Source organism: Oryctolagus cuniculus, chromosome 13 (genome assembly GCF_051225735.1).
Source record: "Oryctolagus cuniculus isolate XC-2025 breed Fujian yellow rabbit chromosome 13, ASM5122573v1, whole genome shotgun sequence".
NCBI classification, from domain to species: Eukaryota; Metazoa; Chordata; class Mammalia; order Lagomorpha; family Leporidae; genus Oryctolagus; species Oryctolagus cuniculus.
The window spans coordinates 107,312,480-107,337,500 of record NC_142879.1 but is presented as its reverse complement, the minus strand read 5'-3'; the positions used below and the strand labels follow the sequence as shown (position 1 = coordinate 107,337,500).

Sequence of the window (25,021 nt, the reverse complement as noted above, 5' to 3'; positions counted from 1 at the left end):
ATCATCCGCCTTGCGGCGCCGGCACACCAGGTTCTAGTCCCAGTCGGGGCGCCAGATTCTGTCCCGGTTGCCCCTCTTCCAGGCCAGCTCTCTGCTGTGGCCAGGGAGTGCAGTGGAGGATGGCCCAAGTGCTTGGGCCCTGCACCCCATGGGAGACCAGGAGAAGTACCTGGCTCCTGGCTTCAGATCAGCACGGTGCGCAGGCCGCAGCGCACCGGCCGTGGCGGCCATTGGAGGGTGAACCAACAGCAAAGGAAGACCTTTCTCTCTGTCTGTCTCTCTCACTGTCTACTCTGCCTGTCAATAAATAAATAAATAAATAAATAAAAAGTATTACGATGCAGCCAGCTGCCTGGTCACCAACAGCTCTGTCACTTTGTAAACTCTGCACTGATGAAATTACCTCTACAGTGATCTGAACGAATGCCCTCCAAACCACAGCACTGGAACAGCCAGGGTGCTTTGCATTCTGTTCCCCGTGTGAAATTCTAAGTCTCGCCTTTACTGCTGTTTCATCGGGGAAATTATTTTTTGGCAAAGATGTGTTCAAAAGCACACCTGGAAAGCAAATGCTCCCTAAATGAAGAAACTAAAAAATGCAATGGATCTCACAGTGCAACAGAAAGGGAAGCGTTGAGCTCCCAGGAACTTTTCCAGGGGTGCAAGTGACTGATCCAGATGGGGTGTAGCACCCTGCCTGCCCCGTTGCAGTCTCGGAAGATTCTAAGGCCCAGGACTCAGACCCCAGGGGAGCAGGAAAGTGACGGAAGCTGAGAACAGCAGACCAGCGGACGTTCATCACTTTGAACGTCCTTGTGTCCCGCTCTGGGGCTGAGGACCCAGCAGACCTGGGGTTTTCTATGAGATGGGGTTGTGTGGCAGGTACTCAGGTTCCATCCTGTCATCTTGGAGGGCCCCGTGGTGAGACAACAAGGAAGCTGTCCCAACCAGGATAGCCTGGAGGGAGCTTTGGCTGCTAGGAGATGAGGGCAGCAGCCAGAGTGGGCACGGGGCACCAATGCTGCCTTCATGCTTCCAACCCGGGCAGCCCTGTTGGCTCCTACAGAAAACCAGGGGAGCTTGTTGTATCAGGGTCACACGGTGGATCCTGGGGGGACACATTCAGAGTGTAGGGACTGGGGCAGGGAGAGAGGCCAAACCCACTTACCCTGCCAGACCCACATCATCAACAGCCCAGGAAGCAATGTCGCCACAGCGTCACTTCACCCCTCTCCGTCATTTCAGAGCCACTTGTAGTCCCTTCTCCCTGGGAATGCAGGCACTCGCAAAGCTTGCTTTTTATCCCCACCCGTATAAGTTGACTAAATAGCGAATCTCAGGGCTCCCTTTGAAATCATCTTTCCTTACTCGTGCTAGGCTGTTTTTCAAGAGCGCTAATCCTAGCTGGCATCAGTCAGTATCTCTGGAAAAAACACAGGTGTGCAGGCAGCTGCCCAACCATGCAGATTCCCTGAAGTTCAAGAGTCTAGCCATGGTACTGTGTGCAGGCAGGTGTCTCAGCTCAGACTCCCAAGCATCTGGGAGAACAAGGGGATGGTGCTGCGGTTAAGACAGAGTGCATCTCAAGTCCCGACAACCTCTGCAGCTCCCGGGCAGGTCTGGGGGTCCGTGGAGGAAAACGGGGCGGCGGGAGTGACATACGTGCCTTTGGTCTAACCTGGTGGTGACTGTGCTGTATTCCTAAAAAGCCCTCACACTGAAAAGACAGGAGCTAGCCTATGCCTCTTGAAGCTGGCTGGGACCTCGGTGGTCTCTGTGTTGCTCTGTGATGATGCCTGGGTTGGGAGTGTGGCTGTTTGGAAGTTTGAGTGGTGGGGGCTGGGTAGCTGAGGATCAGAACTGCTCAGTGTGTGGACGGCTTCCTGGGTGATGGTTTTAGGTCCTCAGAGTGTCCGTCTGCCCAACACCGTGTCATGCATGGGCCTATGATCGTGGCTGCGTTCTCCAGTTGGATCCTCACATCCGCCTTGCAAGCAGTTTGCTTCCCTCCCTGTTGGCCAGGTCGAGCTTTGGAGAAATGGAACAGGGGAGATATTTGAATGTGGGACTGTAAATCAGAAAACTTTCTTAAAGGAGCCGGTGTGGAAGTCAAGATCAGGTTCCGGTCTGATTCCTCCCGGGGTAGGGGGGAAGTTTCTGGGTGTGGCTTGGTGTGGCACCAGCAGGGGGCAGTGTGACGCTGTGTCCACCACCCATCCCTGTGGCGCTGACCAAAGTCAAATCCAAATACCTGCAAAAGCTGTTTTTCACGAGTTTCAAATCTGAACTAAGACTGCAGTATTTACAAGCATGCCCTGCCCAAGCTATGAAGCAGAAGACTTGCCTTCCCCTGCCTTTTAAATCCATGTTACAGAAACGGAAATGAACCCAAGAGCGTCCTGGTAGGCAGAGACACGGTTGCAGCCAGATGCCTTCCTGTTCTGTTCTCGCCAGGCATCTCGCTCCCCCGCCACCCCAGGGTGCAGAGGTCGCGCCTGCCCTTGGGGAGCTTACCATCTGCTGGGACCCCACAAACAAAAGACCCAAGTGTCCCAGCGCTCTGCTGTCCTCAGAGTGCCGATCTTACTTTTTTTAGGGGGACTGGGAGAACCAGGGTATTTGGGAAATGGGGACAAGAAATACAACAGAGACCTCTCTGGAACACCCAGCACTCGGGAATCTGACGTGTTCCTGATCTCAGGCTTCGGCTACAACCCCTCGCGTGGATTCTGTGCTTTCTCAATTCCATCACAGCCGGTTGCAGCCTGCGATGGGTGTGTATGTCTGTATGTGACACAATTACAGTGAATGGCTTCCTTATTATTAAGAGAGCGTTTTTCCCCTTTTACGGGAGTTTTCGTAATTTCCTAAGTGCTGTTTTTCTCAGGGCAATTTTGCAAATATATGACACCCGGGAAGAGATACGAGTTGAAATGGTGTTCCTGGGACTGGCTCATATAGGCATCAGGAAGTTTGGAGGAGCATTAAGTTTTCAGTTTTCCCTGAAATAGCAGGGAGATCGGGAGACTGTGGTATACGCCAGGTGATGCCTTTGAACCTTTCGTGTCCTCGTTTCTGATCAGTTAAGCGGTACAACGGATGCCTTGTGTTTTGGCAAGGTTGAGTGTTGCGTTGCGTGCGCTCAGCACAGGCTCGGGATTTGCAAAGTCGGAATCCTGGTCCCTGGTCTGTTATTCACCTTGAGAAAATCGTTTCGTCTCTAGTTTCTGATTTCTTCCGCACAAAACCGAAGTCGTAAAATGGTCCCTCTCCCCGGGATGCTGGCGTCAGCGTCATGAGGAATGGAGACAGACTTTGTCGATGCCAATTGCTGATGCTCACCCTGCAGGGGGCCGTGTGTCCTGTGTCCCAGAGAAGGGGGAGTCTCCCTCCCTCCTGTACCAGCTCCCACCCTCTGAACCTGTCTGCAGTGCCAGGCCCATCCCCCAGCCTCTCCTGCCTATAAGCAAAGCCGACACAGTCATCTCGCAATGATGAGGTCAAGTTACCGTAGTGCATGTGCACTCGTGGCTTAGAGAGATGGGGGGAGCAGGTGGCTTTGTCAGTTCTTCATGTGGAAGGGAGAGCCTTGGGCCAGCGCTTCTGCTTCTCCACAGTGGGTCTCTCGCTACTAGACAGTAAGCACAAAAGCAGGAGCCTGCTGTTCCCTTCCCTGCTGTGTGCCCCGCCGCTGTCACAGTGCCCGCACACGGTAGCCACAGGACGATAAGGAGAAAACTGCTGGTTCTTTACAAATAGCCAGCTGCCACACCAAGGCGCTGGAGACACTGTGTGGTTCTCCAAGGGCTGTCTCCCACTCCCTGCAAAATAACCAGAACTGGTATGCATCTGTGATCATCTCAATTCATATATGAAATAAAACTGCAATACATTGAAAAGAGTAGGCATTGGTAAAAGTGGATGTCACATTGGTCTTCATTGTAGTTGTTTTAGCACTCTGATTTTGTTTATTTTTTTTAAGATTTATTTATTTATTTGAGAGGCAGAGTTACAGAGAGAGGGAGAGACAGAGCGGTCTCCCATCTGCTGGTTCACTCCCCAGATGGCCTCAACAGTCAAGGCTGGGTCAGGCTGAAGCCAGGAGCCAGGAACCTTTTCTCCCACGTGGGTGCAGGGACCCAAGCACTTGGGCCATCTTCTGCTGCTTTTCCAGGCCATAGCAGAGAGCTGGTTTGAAAGTGGAGCAGCCAGGACTCGAACCAGCAACCATATGGGATGCCGGCACTGCCGGTGGAGGCTTAACCAACTATACCACAGTGTTGGCCCCTAGCGCTCAGATTTTGCCTGTCTGCCCAGAATACAGAAGAATGAGGAGAGATGACGGTTTAAACTGGGATACTGGCATTTCCGAGACTTAACTAGCTTACGTGGGAAAAGGTGATTCCAGTCCGATGGGTTTTACTCCTCTTTGCTGGAAGCATCCACAGTATTTTAAAATGTAAAGACATAAGGAGCAGATGCAAACGCCTTCTAATCCAAGGTGCTTTCTTATTAACCCAGTGTTATCTGAGAACTGAAAACTCCAAGCTTGGTGGTGTCACCTTTGTCACAGGGGCTTCACCTATCTCCCCTACCCAGGGTTCGTGCTGCAAATTCTGTAGTTCGTTCTTTCAGGGCTCTTTTTTTTTTTTATTTTTTTTTTATTTTGACAGGCAGAGTGGACAGTGAGAGAGAGAGACAAAGAGAAAGGTCTTCCTTTGCCGTTGGTTCACCCTCCAATGGCCGCCGTGGCCGGCGCACCACGCTGATCCGATGGCAGGAGCCAGGAGCCAGGTACTTCTCCTGGTCTCCCATGCGGGTGCAGGGCCCAAGCACCTGGGCCATCCTCCACTGCACTCCCTGGCCACAGCAGAGGGCTGGCCTGGAAGAGGGGCAACCGGGACAGAATCCGGTGCCCCGACTGGGACTAGAACCCGGTGTGCCGGCGCCGCTAGGCGGAGGATTAGCCTAGTGAGCCGCGGCGCCGGCCCTTTCAGGGCTCTTTAAGGAAGAGGCAGCCATGTTTCAGGACCCAGCCAAGAGACAGGAAGTTCTCCCAAGACAGGCTAAGGGAACGTGGCATTATTTCCAGGGGCAAAAATTAGACTCTCCCAGATGACCAAATAGCCCCAAAGACTATTGTTGAAGGGAGAAGAGATAATCTCGTAGCAGCAACTGCAGATTTAAATCCATCTTGAAAACGGATGCTTTTTTTAAGATTTATTTATTTATTTGAAAGAGTTACACAGACAGAGGAGAGGCAGAGAGAAAGAAGTCTTCCATCCAATGGTTCACTCCCCAATTGCCCTCAATGGCTGGAGCTAGGCCAATCCGAAGCCAGGAGCCAAGAGCTTCTTCCGGGTCTCCCACATGGGTGCAGGGGCCCAAGGATGTGGGCCATCCTCTACTGCTTTCCCAGGCCATAGCAGAGAGCTGGATCAGAAGAGGAGCAGCTGGGTCTCGAACCTGCGTCCATATGGGATGCAGGCACTTCAGGCCAGGGCATTAACCCATTGCATCACAGCACCGGCCCCATGGGATGCTTTATTTTTTTTTTTTTTTTAGAAGATCTGTTAATTTATTTGAAAGGCAGAGTTACAGAGAGAGAGGGAGAGACACAGAGCTTCATCTTCTGGGTCACTCCCTAGATGGCCACAACAGCCAAGACTGGGCCAGGGTGAAGCCAGGGGCTCCATGTGGGTGCGTGGACCCAAGTCCTCAGGCTGTCAGCTGCTGCTTTTCCCAGCAGGGAGCTGAGTGGGAAGTGGAGCAGCCAGGACAGGACCCCGTGCCCATTCGGGACGCCAGTGGGCTTTACCTGCACCGCCACAACACCAGCCCCAAAAATGCTTTAATTTTTCATATGGTTTGGATCCATATTTAACGATGAGCTTTGCTGATGATTTTTCTTAATTGCTTGGGCTAACTCACACTGGATGAAAAAAAAACCCACATTGCAAAAACTGTAGCAGAATGTGAATCACTCTCCCATGTAATGAATTGGTTCTGCGAGCTCATTTTTACGACAAAAATAATTTGTGGTGGTAGTTATCAGGGAGAGGCTCGGGCTGAAAAGCGTTGGTGCGGTATTTCCTGTGCAAAACCTTCTCTACCGTGACAGCTCATGCTGGTCCCTGGAGTCCGTGTAACCCCGCGGGTGCAGACTGAATGGGGCCGGGCCTCACCGTCCAGCCGGCAGTGTTTCAGTGGCGCCCTATCCAGGTTGAGAGGGAGGGAGAGCGAGCCTGCAGACACAGGCAGCTGTGCGTTCTCTCTCCGAGCACCTCTGCACCCCCAGAACTGCCTGCAGCACTTACCATGGACTCCCCACAACCGTGCCGGCCCGGCACGCCAGGAGCCACTTGCTGACATCGGGGTGGTGGAAGAAAGGAAGTGATTATTACAAAGCACAGAGCGAGGGGCCAGGCAGCTGCCCCTTAATGCCCAGACTCCCCGAGGGGCTAGGGGCGAAGGCGATGGGGGTGAGGGGCCGTTAACTGTTTACTCCAAGTTCTTAGCCTGCACAAGGACAAGCATGCTAAGTGTGCTGACACAGATAAGGTGCACAGAGTGATGAAGTTTATTTAAAAGGTGGGAACGTGTGCACACACACACACACACACGTGAGCGTGGGTTGCTCCACACAGAGGAATACCCATGATGAAGTGGCCCCAGGCCGGATTTGCCTGTAAGAAGGGAGGGTGGGGGAGGGGAGACAGAGAGGACTCCCAGCAGCCCCTGCAGCCGTGGTCTCTGGCAGGAGAGACAGAGACCCCCTTCCAGGGGCTGGTCTCCTGTAGGACCTCGGGCTGATGCCTCTGCAGGCGTGAGCCCCCCTGGGACTTCTAGGGCACCTGCACAAGTTCTGTGTGCAGCACAGTCTCCCTGTTTTCCTGGGATCTTCTCGGGTCCCGGGTGAAGCAGAGGCATCCCTGGGCCAGGAGGCGTTTTGGTTGACGAGGAGGAGGGTAGCGTTACACGTGGGGGCTTGTGACGTCCAACTCAGCAGACCTAAACTGGCATCGTCATCCTGGCTCTTTATCCCGCAGCTAAGGTTCTCGGAGACTGAAGTTGGAGCTGGGAGGTGTGTGTGCAGCTTGTGCCCAAGTCCCTGGCCGGTCTGCAGTGCCCATGACCCTCCTCCCATTGGTGGGAGACACAGGGTCCTTGAGGGATTGTGGGTGATGGCAGGGTGGGCTTCAGCCAGCCTGGGCGCTGCGTGCAGGTGTGTGGGGGGGCCAGTGGGTTTTGCTGCAGACTTGGAGTTCCTGGAAAAGATAAGAGCGGCAGCCAGATGTTGTCTCTGGGGAAAACAGCTGCGGTCGTGACTATGGCCGTCAGGGACGGCACCTCGCCCTCAATTCAGTGACTCCATTTTCCTAAGAGCTTGTTTCACAATCCCTGATATGGGACAAGGAAACTCGAAGGGCAGGCTTGGGGAGGCGATGAGGACCCGTTCAGGGGCTCCGGCCCCCTCTTGCTCCCCGTGGAGGAAGGACCGAGCCCAGGCCGGGGGATTGCGCTCGGGGGATGTGGGCTGCTCGGCTCCTGGTACCCCCAGGCCAGGAAGACTGGGAAAGCGGCTCATTTTCTTTTGTAACATGGATCGCTCTGCCTTCCGCTCTGGATCCACCCGTGCTGACCCCACAGGAGACGCCGCTCGGCTATGTTCAGTTTCATCTCCCTTTCTGCCCCTTTCTTCTTGGCGTTCAAACATGGGTAAACTCATTTATATTTGAAAAAGAACAAAGAACAAAGAACAAAGGAAAGACGATTTCTTTGCACCATGCAGGCTGGCCCTGTCCTGAAATACCTTTATTCCTGAAAGTCTCATGCAAGAAAAATCAAGTTCATTGCTAAGAGGAGCCCCCAGATGTGATCTGGTCTCAATCGGGAACTTCAGATGGCAGCTGCCTTCTTCCTCCAGAAACCTCGTCTCTCCTGCCTGCTCCTCTCCGGCCCCCGGAGCCTGTGTGAGTGGCGGCGGTGCTGTGTCCACGGTGGCTCCCCAGTTGTTAGACAGGACACCCAGGCCGTGGCCAAAGCTGGGTCCACGATCCATCCCAGGGTACTTGCGTGTGCTGTCCCATCTTTCATCCACCTTGGAGACGGCTGCAGTTCAGCTGGGATTCTGTGTGACACTGTGTTCTGGATTTAACTCTGAACACCAGGAGAGAATTATCTGAGAGGGTTGGGGTCCTCTCAGGGGTCTCAGCGGCCTTACAGACAGTGACAGGGAAGTCTCTGGAGCAGAGGGCGTTTGCGTCACATCAAAAATACTGCTGTGAGCAGAACCACAAGCGTGATTCGAATAGAGAGGAGAGAGAGAGAGGTTCACTGATTTAAAAGCAGTTGGAAGCTGAGTGTGACAGATTTGATGTTTGACTGGGGTTACCTTTTAAGTGTATTTAAATGTATGTATTTATTTGAAAGGCAGAGCAAGAGAGAGAGAGAGAGAGAGATCTTTCATCCACTGGTTCATTCCCCAAATGCCTTCAACAGCCGGGACAGAACCAGGCTACAGCCAGGAGCCAGGAACTCCATCTGTGTCTGCAGTGTGGAAGGGAGGGGCTGAAGCAGGTGCCCATCACCTGCGGCCTTCCTGGGTGGCGTTAGCTGGGAGCTGGGTCAGAAGCCCAGGCGACACCAACCGAGGCATCCCCAGGCGGAAGCTTAACCCACTGAGCCACAACCCACACCCCATTCTTTATTTAGAATCTGGAACTACTTCCTAGAGTAAAGAGAAGCATTGACAAGGTTATGGTGCCACAGACCATATGGTATACACATGCAGACATGTGTTCAAATATGCAAAATGGCTCGTCTCCCATAGGATAATTTTATATTCATATTTCTGGTACAGTTCTATCACTAAAGCACTAAAACAGCCATGGGTATCTTTTCCCGTCTTTCCTCTCCTTTTCTCCTGTCCATTGATACTAAACAGTGGAGAAGCAAGCACCACATCACATCTTAAAATGAGAATGCAGATGACGCAGGTTGCGCTCTTGTCTGTGCCGTGGGTGGAGGTGGCTTCGTTTTGCTTGATTTGAAAGGGCAGAGTGAAGGCTGTGTTCACCCTGGAGGAAGCTCGGGACCGAGAAAACAGAAGCTAACGGTGACGAGGACCATGCTTCAAACCCGGCTGCCCCCTGACCCAGCGTGCACCCACATTGCACCGCTTTACCCCGGGCTGCAGCCAGGAGCAGCTGACCAAGGTTCTCACAGCTCCTAGAGGCTGCTGTGGGCTGCTGGGCATCCAGATGGGGGATGCAGCTGTACTACCTACAGAAGCTGAGATGAGCAGAGCTAGGGCAGGGACGCGGATGCTCCACACCGTCACCATCCACCCCCTCGCTGCTGGGAGCCAGCAGCTGCCAGTCCTGGCCCATATTTGTATGTGGTTCTTTCCCTTTTATTCTTAATCAACAGCTCCAAAGGTGGTCCTCAGGGCTGGGGCTGGTGAGTGTGTCTCCCTTGCAGGAAGTGTTCTGATGGCCCCAGGCGTCCGTGGACCCACCTGCTGCTTTGATGGGCGGCTTCACACAGGAGCTGTGATGGCCAGCAAGGTGTCTCTATGCTTTATTTAATAGCAATGAACTTTAAAAATACCCTCACTTGCATATACTCCAAAGAGCCTTCAATTCTGAATATCATCGACTATCTCACATTTGCAAGAAATCTCACCATACGAGGGTTCTTTCAAAGGTTTGTGCAAAACAAAAAAATGAATTAAAACTTAAGTTTATCTTGGTGCCAAAAAAAAATGAAATCCACACCTAGTTTTTTTGCAACACGCATTTCTTAGGAACTTTTTGATGACCCTCTCAGACCCATAGGTTTCAGAATTGTTGTGCAACAAAATAAACTAATTTTTTCAGTTCTATTTCCTAGGCTCATTTTGCAGCCTCTGCATTCTTGCGTTTCCATCTGGCGGAGGCAGCCACGTTGAATTTCTCAAACAAGAAAATCTGGCAGCCACTGGGCCAGAGGGGAAATTTTCTGTTACAGAAAGAGGAGAGCTTCCCAGGTGCTTTGCTGACAAATATTGCACCGTTACCAAGTAGCCAGGTGATGATGAACATACTTCTAGCGACAAGTGATACTCACTGTAGTTCTGCAACTGTAGCCATAGGCAGTACCCAGGCAGGCAAAGTTCATTCATTCACGTTCGTGCATTCAGAGGTTTCTGCTTGGCCTTTTTCTGTAGGATAACTGAAGTTATTCTGTTGGAAAGGGAGAAACGGGGAAACATCAGTGAATAAATAGACTTGGGAATTATCACGCTATTGTGAATGATTCTAAAGTCCCCAAATTTGACCCTTGCAAATGTTCTTTACCACACAGGTGGCCAAGCATAGATTACGATTATTAATTACTTTCCAACAAGACCCCAAGGCCAGCTAATAACTTATACATGCCTGCCCTGCGTTAGCTGCACTGTGCACCCACAACTCGCTGCTTCCTCCTGCGTGTTCCCTGCTGGTCCCCTGTTCCCCGATGTGTGGTGGTAGGAGCTGGACAGAGACAGCAGAGTGCATAGCAGTATCCCTGGGAAGAGATCTGGGGGAAGAGGAGCAGGAAGACAGACCCGGCGCTCAAAGTGGGCGGAACTGGGCAAAGCCAGTAGGAGGGTGCGGCTGCAAGCTGAGCAGCCAGGGGCAGCTGGGATCCCATGGGTGTCGTGGGAAGACCAAGTGGGGAGGAATGGTGGGAGCAGCTCTGGGCTTCTGTCCCGAACCCTGTACCGATCCACCCAGAACTGGACAGATGAGAGACTCAGGAAGAAAGCAACCATGGGGAGGTAGGCAGCCTGGGTTGGAGGTCAGGCTGTGTTGGTCGCAGAGGGATTCTGGACTGCTCACTTAACCTCTGATTCCCCGCGTGCTCAGGGGAAGAGCGAGCTACCAGCCCCGCTGGTGGCGTTGCATCGGGGGCAGAGCTTGGTGTGGTGCTTGGAGAAGAGCCAGCTGAGTGGTGCTGTGACCCTCAGGTCTCAGCATCTCACTGTCTTGATGTGATTCCATGACCAGGGGACCTCAGGTCCTGAGTGGAGAGAGAGGTGTTGCAGATTGGAGACCGGGGGTGGTGATCATGAGAGGAAGGTCTCACCCACAGACAGGGCTCGTGGAGTCGGCATTACAGCCGAGCTGGGGGAACCTTCCTCCGCCCTCTGAGACCATGTGGCTTTATTTAGTTGGCAAAGAAAAGACCTTGTGGCACGGTAGGTTAAACCGCTGCATGGGATGCCCACATCTGGTATCAGAGTGCCTGTTCAGCTCACGGCCGCTCTGATTCTGACCTGGTTCCTGCTGATGCAATAGAGGATGGCCCAAGTGTGTGGGGCCCTGCTGCCCACATTGGAGACCCGGATGGAGTTCCTGGCTCCTGGCTTTGGGCCTGGCCTTGCCTTGACTGTTGCAGCCATGTGGAGAGAGAACTAGTGGATGGAAGATAACCATCTATGTCTGTCTGTTATGTAGTTGCTAGTGGACTATTTTGATGTCCAAAACCGATTTTTTTTAAAAAATGATAGCATTCAAATCTAACTGAACTCAGCACAAGAAATAATTTGTGTGGACAGAGCCGATATTTTAAAAGTGTTATAATGTGGCTGTTTCAGAGTCAAGATCTAACAATATGTGACATTTTAATTCTGTTCCCCAAAATTCACCCTGCACTGTCTGTCCTCTTCAAGTGTGTGTCGCTGGATCCGGGTAGGAGTTGCATAGAGACACATTTCCACGGCGAGGGTGGGGAGATGTGGTTCTCACTAATGGTTCTATTGGGTCCCTACATGAGGGCGCTTCAAACAGCTCATTAAAACATGCAGACTAGGAGACGGTGATGCACCAGAGTGAAGCCACCCCCTAAGTCCCTGTGTCCACACACTCCTTGAAGTGTCCTGGTAGCAATGGCGTCACCACAGCTCCCTGCAGGCTTGAACGCTGCCGTCCAGGGCAACGTGATGGCGTCGGTCATCTTTTTGGGGCGTCTCGCCCACCCTGGAGTCTTTGTCCACAATGACACCATCTCCGGTCCTGGGAAGTTGATGTACACAGAACTCTATGTGGGGCAGATCACGTCCGTCAGGGGTGTGGCCTCCCCACCTGTCCCTCCTCCCATGGCCACTGCTGCTTGCAGGGCCACAGCCATGGCAGCCACCTCCCTCCCTCACAGGGGACGCATACAGGCAAGTAGGACAAAGGTCAGCCTTTCTACCTGTCACTCAGTTGGCCTCTCCCAGTCTCCATCCACCCCACCTCTGTAAGCCCACGCCTCCTTCCATGGCTGATCCGACAAATGTGCTACCTTCCTTCACAGTGTTCAGCTCCTGTGTTGGGGAAAACACCAGAAATCAGAAGTGAAACCCCCTGTCCCTGGGTGACTGTCAAGGCCTGTGGGTGGTGGCCGTGAGGCATCCTGGGTATTTTATTCTTTGCTCTTCCTAATTAATTTTGAAAGCATTGATTTGAAATGCACAGTTAGAGAAAGAGAGAATCCATCTTCCACCTGCTGGTTCATTCTCCAAATGGCCACAAAGGCCAGGTGGAAGCCAGGAGCCAGCAGCTTCTTCCAGATCTCCCACGTGGGTACAGGGACCCTTGCTCTTGAGCCATGCTCCACTGTTTTCCCAGGCCATGAGCAGGGGGCTGGATCAGAAACAGAGAAGCTGGGAATCAAACCGGTGTTGATACAGGACGCTGGTGTTGCAGGCGGCAGCTTCACCCACTGCCAGCCCCTTCCTGAGTGTTTTAATTGACTTGAGTTCCTGATGTGGGGGAAACCGTGACGTTGTTTGTATCTTGCAGATGGCGAAGCTGGGGTCCTGAGTTTGTAGCTGACGGCGCTGTGGACGGGAGCCCCCGGGTCTCACCCCCTGGAGGACTGTGCTGCTCTTCTGTGGACCCCTCCCCGTGCGTTCCTTCTTTTCAGGTAAGGTCTTTTTACTAAGTCGCCAAGCGAGCATCCGTCATCTCGACCATGAATGACTCTATGAGCTAAAGGTCCATCTATAATGCTCAGCATCTGTGAATTCCCTCCGCGAGCCCCAAGGGGGTGCAACGTCCGAGCTGTGCCTTGCCGTCCTCCCATAGAGCTGTTGGTGCCTTTTTCAGCGGGTCTGTGCTCTCCGGGCGGTGCCGTCCACGCAGGTGTAACATTTCCAGCCCTGAGCCATGCCTTCTATTGGTGACTCACCCGTCTTTGTGTCCACACGCTGGCTTGCAGCAGCTGTGACTGACACCTAAGGAGGTGGGACATGTGTGTATCATCTGATGGCTTTGTGTCTGTGGGCTGCACAGAACCAATCAAAAGCAAGGGTCTCTTAGGCCTGTCTGGTTTATATCTTGATGAAGGTCTTCCAAAAGCAGTGGCATAGATGTTTATAACAGGTGGATGGAGGCCCTTGTGTTTGGTCCACATCAGCTTCCAGGAGTAGCCTAAGGGTCAGGAAGGGGGAGGTAGCTCAATTCACCCCCAACTTCCGTTGCATTCATCCCACTGAAGCCCTGGGCCCAAGTCCACCAGTGGCATAGGAAAGCTGGTTCTGAGTTGTCTGCCTCTTCAGAACTCCTCACCATTCTCCTCTCCACGTCCTACAATGTTGCTGTTTGATCCAGAGGAAAACAGGGGAGAAAAATCGATCGAGCCTATCCCAGTCGATCAATCCTATCCCTGTGCCATCTTTGTTCAAGCTGTTTTCATTTGAGTCGTGCAATTCCGTGCTCAGCTACACCACAGAGCACCCGAGACCCCAGAGGGCTCCGATGCCGCCTTCAGGGAAGGACCACGGGAAGCCGTTGACCTGAGCTTCCGCAGGGCACAGCCAGGGGCTCCTGGCTTCCGTGCTGGCCCCAGCTCTGGCACTAACAGCAAGGGTTGGGCTTGCAAAAGAAGCTTCAAGTTCAAGCAAGCCCCAGAGGCTGCTTCCCTTCCTTCTGCGTAGGGATGGGGGGTTGCTGGTGGAACACTGTGGACAGGGTGGGGTTGCTGGTGGGACGCTGTGGACAGGGGTGCCGGGTTGGGGCCAGCTACAGAGCGGGTGGCAGGTCCTGCTTTCGGGGCCAGCGGCTCAACTGTCCTCAGGGAGTTTCGTCGTCCTTCTGGCTCCCGGTGATTCACCCCTCGGGTTTCCCTTCTAGGCATATGGATTCCATTGTCTGCTGTGTCCGCCAGGGAGAAACCAGAGAGATCAGAGGGTGCTCCCCTTCTCTCCCTGAGCCGCCTCCGTCTGGGGAGGGAGCGGCTCTGGCAGCCAGGAATGATGTGTGCCTTTGAATCTTTAAGGAGCCGGGCTAAATTTAGAATCAGTGGGCTATCATAAATAACCCGTGCTCCTCTCACTTTGTGTGGTTTGGACTGGAATGCAGCTCGCTCTGGAGTTGGATGAACGGCCAGAGATCAAAGAGGCAACCGTTCAGAGATGCACGGTTCGCAACCAAGTCCTCCCGCAGGCTAGACATGCAGGCTAATAATTCTCTCCCTGGTTGCACAGGTTGAGGTCTGGAGGGCATGGCTTTAACTAACTTAATAATGAAGATGAAGAGTCACTTTCCAAGGAGGGTTAAAACCTAGCTGGCATCTTTATAGGGTGTGGAATGCGGCAGAAGGGGAGAGGAAGTGGAGAAGTGGAGCCATTCGCGTGTGGAATGTGGTTCGGGACGGATGGCAGAAGGCAGAACAGGATGCGGTGTAATTTGCTCACCCTTGGCTGCGCGTTAGGGAGAGGCTTTGATAACTGGAGCGGAACATTTACAGGGCTTAGTTTTAAAGCCTGAACCAGACTGTGTGTTTGAGAAATGGACTTTGAACTAGTTTGGTAGAGTATAAAACATAAACGTGTTGCAACTCACAGCCGTGGGGACGTTGCAGCCACGGGATTGTGGGTAATCCCGAGGCTGCCCAGTGATAACCACTGTGGATTCCCAGTCTCCGGGCGCTGCATGCTGGCAGGGCACGTGGTGTCTCTGGGCCCTCACGGCCATGCACAAGGACTGCCGGTTGTTTTCTGGGACTCCACCATGTCAGACGCCTTGGCAAGCGCAAACTTTTGTTCAATGGGGAGCCCAGGATTTGACCCGAGCTCTAAAACAAGGCATAGATGATGACCACGTAGCTTGGACTGACTTTTCTGGCTCATTCCCCGGGCCCCGTTGGGGCTGTGGGCGCCCTTTGCTTCCTGCACTGGGACGCTGTGCTCGCAAACCCTTGCCTCCACCACTGATTGCAGCCATTCAGGCCAAGTTCAGGCTGAGCTCAGTCGCCCCCGGCTTCGCTGCTTCCCTTAGCTGTACTCTGGCCTGAGAGGCGCTGTGGACCACAACCAGGCCCCCCAGCCCTCAGCCCCTTGCCTGGAATTTATGATGGAGGAAGCATGGTCAACAGACCCTGGGTGGGGCCTCTTTTGGTAAGGATAAAGGACCCCTGCTGGACTTCTTGTTTAGTTTGTATGCACTGTGTACAGCGTGTACACCCATGGATGTGGGTGCCCAGGGCCTGTGCTTGTCCACGGACAGCCGGGCTTAATCCTGGACACGCACCCCCCACCCCCCCACCCCCCGTCTGTTGCATGAGTGACGTCTTCTGTGTAAGGGACTGGACAGCTTGCAGAGACAGCGTCTGTCACACACAGGACCCTCTGCAGTGGCAGCTGAGAAACAGTTGCTCTGTGTTATGTTAGCGGGACTCATCTCTCCCTTGTTACCTCACTTGTAACCAAAGCAGAACTGCGCAGACTTCTTTTGCAAACGGCATGCAGTACGGTGCAAGGAAGTCACTGATCAGTCAGTGAAGCCTCCCTGGCTGCTGATGGCTGGAGCTTTGGTGCTTGTCACGGAGCGACTGGTGGAGATGAGTGGGAACCAGCGGTCTAATCTTCCCTTGCCTTCTCCCCGTCTCCTCCCATTGCTTAAGGAGAAGAAAGTTTACGATGTCAGAAACAGAAGCAAATAACCCATTCGTTCTTTTTTCTTGATTTAACAGCAGAGGAGAACAGGATCCAGAATCCTGGGGTCCCCCCCCTTCCAGCTTGTCTTGAAATAGTTCACACGAGCGATCTAAGAACTTGGGAGTCAGCTTCCAGGAGCCAGCTCCTCTGCCAGGGAGCACAGATGTTCTGGGTTCTTTGAGAGGAAGGAGATACATTTGTGGAAAAGAAATGGAAACTTTCAAACCATTTGAGTTGTCATGAAGACACTTTGCATTTTGCTAACTTCTTTTCCTCTTGCGTGCCCTGAGGCTTTGGTGGCCCTAAATAGGTTTTTCCTGCTGGGGAGCCAGCTGTGGCCCCCAACAGTCCCTGCGTGTGCTTGGGGCACCAGCACCTGTCTATGGGGAGAGGCCCAGGACGGGCAGGATGACCCAAAGATGGGAGAATGAGGCAGAAACAGCACATCAATTTCAGCCGCTTTGTGAAGGCAAGGCACCCGACGGATCTAAGCCCATTCTCTCCTTAAGAAAATGGCTTGAGTGTTTGGCCTAGGGATTAAAACGCTGTGTGATGCTCCCACACCGGGTTCAAGTCCCAGCTCCGGCTCCTGACTCCAGCTTCCTGGCTAATGCAGATCCTGGGTGGGAGGCAGCAGTGATGGGTCTCTGCCACCCTCATTGGAGTGTTGGATTGAGCTCGCGGCTCCCGGATTCAGTCCAGCTAGCCCCAGCGTGTGTAGGCGTTTGAGGAGCAAGCTGGCAGATGGGGAGCCCTTCCTCTCTCTCTCTCCCCCTCGTTCTCGAATAAATAGATACAATTTTTAGAAAGATCTTGCAACAATCCAAAGCAAGGGGTAGTAGCCGCAGTCTGCAGTCCAGGAAGCTTAGCGCTCAGCGGACTGTATTACTTGGCCAAGGTCCTTTAGCTCGTGGGTGGACGGAGTGAGGACCAGAGCCTGTGAGTGGAGCGCTTTGCGTGTGGCATTACCCAGAATGCATAGGAAGAGGGCCCTGCATTTGCAGCTGTGGCTCACGCAGCCCTGTGGGATCCCCACGTCCATATCCCAGGGACTGGATTCAAGCCCAGGATTCTGCTTGTGAGCCCACCTCCCTGCGATGGTGCCCCCTAGAGGCCACAGGTGATGCTTCAAGTCCTTGGGCCCCTGTCACCCACATGGGAGACCAGGAAGGAGTTTCTGGCTCCTGACTTTAGCTTGGTCCAGCCTCAGCTGCTGCAGGCATTTAGAGAGAAAATCAGCAGATATGAGTGTGCTCGCTTGCTCTCTGCCTCCGCCTCCATTTTTCTCTCTCTGCTTTTCAAATAATAATAATAAATGAGTTAAAAGATTTTGACAGCACAGAGAGAGCCCCCTAATGTGATAAAGAAGTGATTTCTAAAGCACCGTTGGCTGCCTCATTTTTAATGCAGAAGCCACATCCAAATAAGTCGTGCACCTCTCGTGCACCGGAACTTGATTGCAGGGAATCAAGACTCCTAGCACTCTGTGAGACACTCGTGGTCCAGGTGAGCCGCGGTCCACCCGTCTCTAGATGCTTGGCCCGGCCCGCCGCTCTCTGAAGCAGCTCTGAGTGGCAGTCACTGCTCTTTGTGCCTCGTTAGTCGGCAGGGTTTGGGTCACGACGTCATGTAACTCAAAACCAGTGTGCTGGAGGAGCCAGGGTAGTCTTGGCTGCAGGATGGAGCCGTTTCTACACCCGCATAGCTCCTGTGACATCTGAGCAGATGCGCCATGTCCTCGAGGTTCCAAGGGCACGATTCCACGTGCAGCAAGAGTTGGCAGGGTCAGTGCACTTGACCATTCAAAAGGCAGAGAGAAGCATTTCTGTCTGTAACACCACCCAAGGCAACTTGGAGAGCTGATTTCTCTTTCGCCCCAGGGAAGCTGACCCACAGCGCCCCTGCAGGCAGGCGGTGGCAATTGCAGTTTTGCAGTGCATCCTGCTGAAGTGGATTCTGTTTATTTCAGGATTCTGTATCCCACAGAGACTCTGTGGTAGTGCTTTTAAACTCCCGTTGAAATGCGTCGCGGAGGAAACCCTGCAGAGAAAAGCAAGCCCGGTAGCGCAGGGATCTCCCATGTGAAACCTTACAAGGTGCAGCCCCAGCTCCTGCCTCAGAAAGCCCCGTGAAGACTGCGCCAAGCCCGTCCGTGCCGCCCTTGAACTTCCCTGATGCTGCAGTCTCAGAGAGAACCCCTGGGCGGGGTGAGGAGAGCCCTCAGTCACAGGAAGCCAGGGACCCGACTGCAAGTGAGCTGCCTCTTCCTGCAGGCTTAGTGGGTGGGACTCTGCCCCATGCCTATGAGCTTGGGGGTCCCCCTAACCACAGCCCTGAAGTCTGTGTTGATGGCTGGAACCCTGCAGACCACAGAGGCAAAGGAAGTCAAAGGTGGAAGGTTTTTAAAGAAAATAGCGGGGGCCCGGCATTGTGGTGGCTTAAGGTACCCACTGAGCCAGCATCTCATGTCAGAGCTGAGGTTCGAGTCCCGGCTGCTCCTCTTCTGATCCAGCTCCCTGCTAATGTGCCTGGGAAAGCAGTGGAGGATGGCCCAACTGCTTGGACCCCTGCACCCACGTCGGAGAGCTGGATGGAACTCCTGGCTCCTGATTGTGGCTGGGCCCAGCCCTGATTGTTGTGGTCATTTGGGGAGTGAACCAGCAGACAGAAGCTCTCTCTCTCTCCCTCTCTTTCTGTAACTCTGCCTTTTGAATAACCTTTAAAAGAAAAAAAAAAGTCAAGTTTTTTTTCTTTAAAAAAATAATTTTAACACAAATTGGAACTTCAGTTGGATTAAGCTGTTATGGCTTCTTACTTCAGTTGGTGGAAAATATAGCTATGAAAACCTAGGGTGATTTGGGGCATTTCTGTGGTTTGGTGGCTGAGCATGGCCTCACCCATAACTTCTGTATGGTTTGAATGCAGTAGGTCCTTATCATTTGTGGGTGCGACGCCCTATGTGCAAATCCACACACTCGGAAATTTGCCTGTCATCCCGAAATCAGGGCTCACGTGCTCTCAAAGTGCTTCACCGACAAGCATAGAGGGGCAATACATCTTCACCACCCAAAGAGCCCTAAGGACCTGGCGCCTTTTGTTATCTCGCTGCGGCCCTGTTTTTCACATTTTGTGGCATGTTCCCTATGCTTGTTAGTGATTTCACTTTTTTTTTTTTTAAGATTTATTTGTTTATATTAAAGTCAGAGTCACAGAGAGAGAGAGAGCTTCCATCTGCTGGTTCATTTCCTAGATGGCAGCAATGGCCAGGGCTGGGCCAAGCCGGAGCCAGGAACTTCTTCCCGGACTCCCATGCAGGTGCAGGGGCCCAAGCACCTGGGCCATCTTCCGCTGCTTTCCCAGGCCGTAGCAGAGAGCTGCATGGGAAGTGGAGCAGCCGGGACAAGAACAAGTGCCCATACAGGATGCCGACATCACAGGTAATGGCTTTACCTGCTACGTCACAATACCAGCTCTGATGATTTCACTTTAAGGTAACCCCAAGCTTGCTACCAAAGGATTGTCTAATGCATGGAAAGGCAGGGAGAGAAAATGCATGTATCAGACACCCCTGGGCTATGAGTTCAATATTAATACATCAATGACATATGAGTAAGATGTCTATACACAGAAACACCCAGAAAGCAAGTTTGTACCTTCATCGGCCGTCACCACGCCACCAGAGGCTTGTAGGATTGGAATCCTGTGTCTGAATGCGCCAATGCAGGGTTTGCACAGAGCAAAACCACCGGGAGTTATGAGAATTGCCTGCCGCCTTTGACTGGGTGTTCTGATCCAGTGGCAGTGCAGGCATGGGAAGAAGCAGAAGAGAGGAAGCTGGAATGGAGGCGGGAATGGGCAGGCTGTTGCCTTGCGCTGAGCCTCTGCCCCTGAAGGGTGGAGCAGGAATCAAGTGTGTAAATTGTCCCCTGTTAGACTTTCCAGGGGCAGTAGGGGCGGGGCCCGCACCTGCTCCCTTGGTGAATGGTGTCCATTTTATGCAAATGTCCTCTGGACTTCTTCTTCCTGCTCAGGTAGGTAGGGGCGTGACTCTGCTTCATGGCTACCCAAGAAAGATAATTTGGGTTTTCAGTAAATAGCATCTGTCGAAATGTTTCCTTCTAACCATGGGCACTTGCGTGCACTTAAGTTAATGGCATTTAATGGCCTATTTAATACACTGTGGCTTTGACTGGCTGATGTAGAAAAGGGAGTGTTCACTTTCATATTCATGCCCAAGGTCATTTGTTCTGTAGGCAGAACATAGAGTTTGACGTACACAAATCATGGCTTTAACAGTGTGGGAGAAAGTACACCACTTCCAAAGTAGTGGCTTGCGGACATCCACGTGTCTGCTGGAAACAAGACTGGATGAGAGCCCCTCTCTCACAGGTACGTTGTGTGCGCACGGGAACCCAGAGCAGTGCAGAGAATTACCCATAATGCCGCGGCAGCATGATGAATTGCACCCTTTTTGGCCACTTAATGGTATATTAGATCAATACAGCAGCTAAACCATGAGCTCCAGTGAGAAATTTCAAATCTGATGGAAAAGTATTCTTTTTGTGTCTCAGGAAAGAGTCTCCAAACTTTAGAAAAAAAATGAGTGTCTGTGAAATATGGCCAAGTTGTATCTTCACACATGAAAAATGTCCTGTATTTTCTCTTGGAATGTGAGAATCATCCCCAGAACTAAGAGTTGATTTTTAAAAAAAATAGTGTGAAAACCACATCAAACTACTGTTCAAGAGGAATCGTCATACCTTTTTCATATTTTTAAGAATTAAATAAAACGCATAAAGTGTATGGAACAGAAATCACTAAGCGTTAGCTGTTATAATGCTGTGGTTGGGGTGAGTGTTGTGGTTCCTGGCACATGCACGCCCCCTATCGGGGGCCGGTTCGAGTCTTGGCTCCTCCACTTCTGATCCAGTTTCCTGCTAGTGTGCATCCTGGGAGGCAGCGGGTGATAGCCTACGTGCTCGGGCCCCCGCCACCCACATGGGAGACCTGAGTAGGATTCTGGGCTCCTGGCCCAGCCTCTGCTGTCGCGAGCATTTCGGGAGTGAACTGGCAGATAGGCGATCGCTCTGCCTCTGTCTCTCTGTCTCTGCATGACTCAAATAGATGAAAATAAATGCATAATAATAATGTTGTTCTACTGAAAGTTGACCTAAAAAAGCATATAATTATCAGAAGTCTCCTAAGCCATGTATCATTTTCTTTTGACCATCATTTGATACAGCCCCACCACTGAAACCAACAAATTAGAAGAGAGGAAAGCCAGGAGTTGAAAAAACAGGGGGGCTACACAGACATGGCCCTGACTCCAGAAGTATTGCCATGAAGTGCTCTCGGCTGGTTTTGCTCGTTCTGGGTTGATTTTGTCCATGCAAATCTCTTAGGGCCATGTGCTCCCTGAAACACGGGTCTCTGTTCAGCTGTGGCAGAAGCTGGGCACGAAAAGCAGCAGGAGCTGGAAGTCGCTACGCTATGGGAGGAAAGGCAATGACCACGCGTCTGTTACAGAAGACATCTAAACAGACAACTGTGGCAACAGTTACAGTAGCAGTTAAGCTTCCCAGTATGTAATCTGAACACAGTCTAAATTCAGGGAGAATTGAACCTTGGACACTGAGAGCTCATAGTGAAAGCGAGGTGGTGGTTATTGGAGCCATATTTTCTGGAATCTTATAATTATTCTGAAAAAAAAGGGAAATATTATTTTTTGAATTTTAAAGATACATATTTGTTTAAATTTTTAAGGTGAATGCAAGAAACTTAGGATGCATCTTTCTGAATTTACAGAGGAAGAAACTGCAAGAGAGGATTAGGAAAAGTCTAAGGAAGAAAAAGAGAGGGGGACTAACACCCCGGGGCTGAGCATACAGCCCAGGAGTTAGCTGGTTGGGACGGGTGTGGTCACTTCAGAGCGCCTGGGTTCAGGTCCTGGCTCTGCTCCAGATCCCAGATTCCCACCAGCGTGCACCCCGGAGGCAGCGGCAGCAGCTGGGTCCCTGCCACTCATGTGGGAGACCTAGGTTGGGTTCCTAGCTCCCAGCTTTGAGCTGGCCCAGGCCTGGCTGGTGCAGGCGTCTGAGGAGTGATCCGGTACCTGGGCTCGCTCTCTGCCTAGTCTCTCTCTGTCTCCCAGATAAATACAGCTAATAAACCTTTAAAAAATTGAAAAATGACAATAAACCTAAATCAAAATATGCCCATAATCACAATCAGTGTTTAATGTAAGTCATTACATAAACAGTTTAAAGGAGAAGAACTGTACAATTATTCCTAAAGCTACAAAGCCAAAAACATGTGTTGAAATTCAGCAATCATTTTGGGTAAAACTTTTAGCTAGTAGGACCAAAGACTATATACTTAAATTGGAAAAAAAGATAACTACCCAAAAAAAGCCTACAGTAAATTGTATAAGCAGTGGTGAACTATTCCAAGAAGTCTCCTTATATTCAATCAAGAGCAAGACCCTGCTGTAGTGAACCTAGCCATCACAATAAGACACGAAAAAGACAAGAGAGGAAGACACAGGGCCACCTTGATTTGCTGCTTACATATCCAGAAACAAAACACATCCTCCTGTTGTCAGAGTTAATGACGCAATTTAGCAAAATTGAAGGATCAAGTCAGGCAGGTGACAAATTCTCCCACTCTGCTGGGGGAAGAGTGAAATTTTTCCACCATCAGGCAAACTGCTCGCTTGTCTCTGTTAAGCTAAGTGCGGGTATACCCAATAACAGTTTTCTACCAGTGGATGGAAGTGCCGAGGTACCTCGATAAATGTACAAGAATGTTCATAGCTTTATTAGTAACACCAAAAATGGAATAAACAAATTATAATTGTCACCGTATAAATAAATACCCCATAGCAATGTGAAAAAAACAAATACAACAACATGGCTGAATCTTGTGACTTAATATTGAGCATAGAAAGTAGCAATGACATATCCATACTGTATGATTGTGTTTGTCTGAAGGGCAAAAAGAAGAGATTAAACTGTGTGGACAGAGGCCAGACGAGAGGCTCCTTGGTGGAGGGAGACGGCGCTGACTCACGGGGAGCCAGGAGGTCCTCTTCTGAGGCTTGAAAAACATCTGCACCTGGTCTGAGTGATGGAAATGTGGGCGTATACATGTGTAAAAATCAGTCAGCTTGAATATTTAAAAAAAGTCTCACTCTGCCAAGCTTCATGAATTAATATTATTGATATGAAACTTAGAAATAGCCAAATAAAGAGTTTAACTTTGCAAGTTTTCATGAATAGGTGCGGTTCTGCAGCCATCACCATAATGATGATAGAGGATATGTTTGCCACACAAAGATGTCCCGTTTGTGCCCCTTGAGGTCAGTCTTTGTCCATCCCGGTCAGAAGTAAATGGAGCTGTAAAGCGAGAGGGTTTGGTGTTGGGTTTCTTTTGTTCATCACAATGTATGATCTTTATCCATGTTCTTCTGTTATCAGCCATGTACTCCTTGCTATTTCTGAAGAGTACTCTTTGGACAGTATTTTTGTGCATTTAGTGGGTGATGGATAGTTGGGGTGTTTTCAGCTTAGGGCACACGAAAGCCGCCCTGAGAATTTTGGTATATCTACCTGTGGCCATCCATTGTAACTTCTCTTGAGTATAAAGCTAACTGCAGAATTGCTGGCTCATGGGGTACATGCATACCACGTTTTCTAAGAAACTGATGAACTGCTTCCCAAGATGGCTAGCTCACTTTGCATGTCCACCACCAGTGTGTGGAGACACCATTCGCTCCACATTCTCACCAGTGCTGGGTATCATCAGTGTCTTTCACTTCTTCCATTCTAGTGGGATCTTAATTAGCATCTCCTCACTGACCAGAGACGTTGAGCATCTTGTGAATATTTGCCATTTGTAGTCCTCTTTGGTGAACTGACTGTTCAAATATTTTACCAGCTTCTCATCACTCTGTCTTTTTATCATTGATTTGTAAGTATTTTTCGTATGTTGTAGAGACGAGTCCATTATCAGATATGTGCTTTGGAAAATATGTTTCGGTCTATCTTACCTATGCATTTCTTTAAATGAAACTTTCAAAGATTAAAAACTGCTATTTTTAGCCAGGAATAATTTAATAATTTCTTCCTTTTTTTTAAAGATTTATTTATTTATTTGAAAGAGTTACACAAAGAGAGGAAAGGCAGAGAGAGAGAGGTCTTCCGTCTGATGGTTCACTCCCTGATTGCCCGCAATGGCTGGAGCTGCACCCATGTGAAGCCAGGAGCCAGGAGCCTCTTCCAGGTCTCCCACATGGGTACAGGGGCCCAAGGACTTGGGCCATCTTCTACTGCTTTCCCAGGCCATAGCAGATAGCTGGATCGGAAGTAGAGCATCCGGGTCTCGAACCGTGTCCATATGGGATGCTGATGCTTCAGGCCAAGATGTTAACCCTCTGTGCCAGAGCCAGCCCCCAATTTCTTCTTTATGGTTCATACTTTCTGTGTCCTATCTATGCAATCCGAGACTAGCCCAAAGTCACATTTTCGTCTTTAAGTTTTAAGCTTTAGCTTTTGCATTTACAAATATAGTCCATTCTGAGACGTTATTTGTGCTTGGAGTGAGTCAGCATGTGGCATAGGTTTTGCCTATTATTCTGATGTGATTTATTTAAAACATTAACCTTTTCTTCATTACATTGCCTTGATACATTTTTTTAAAAAAAAAATCCATCCACTTCACAGGGGCAGGCCCATATGGATTCATATCTCTACTCTTCTTCCAGACACAGTTTTTTGACAATGATAACTGTATAAAACTTGAAATTGTATGGAGTAGGGCCTCCATTTTTTACTCTTCCTTTTCAAATTGTTTTAGAAATTTTGGTCTTTTATATTTCCATATAAATTTACAATCAGTTTTCCAGTGTCTACATTAAATCTGGATAGCATTATCTTTTATTATACATTGACAGATTATAGCTGTACCTGTTGAGGGGGTACCAAATGATGTGATTTTTCAATAAAATGCCAAATGACCAAACCAAGTCAAGTGGTCCATTCATCACCCCAGACATCTGACGTCTTCCCTGAAGAG

The 25,021-nt window shown here is 50.8% G+C and overlaps 1 protein-coding gene across 3 annotated transcripts in view; it reads left to right on the top strand.

Moving 5' to 3' along the window:
- Positions 1–25,021, top strand: part of KIAA1217 (KIAA1217 ortholog) — a 657,029-nt gene that overhangs the window by 225,994 nt on the left and 406,014 nt on the right. For all 3 annotated transcript variants that reach the window (XM_070056129.2, XM_089312459.1, XM_089312460.1), the window contains exon 2: positions 12,813–12,936. The gene's annotated coding sequence lies outside the window, so the exon portion shown is untranslated. The remainder of the gene's footprint in view (positions 1–12,812; positions 12,937–25,021) is intronic.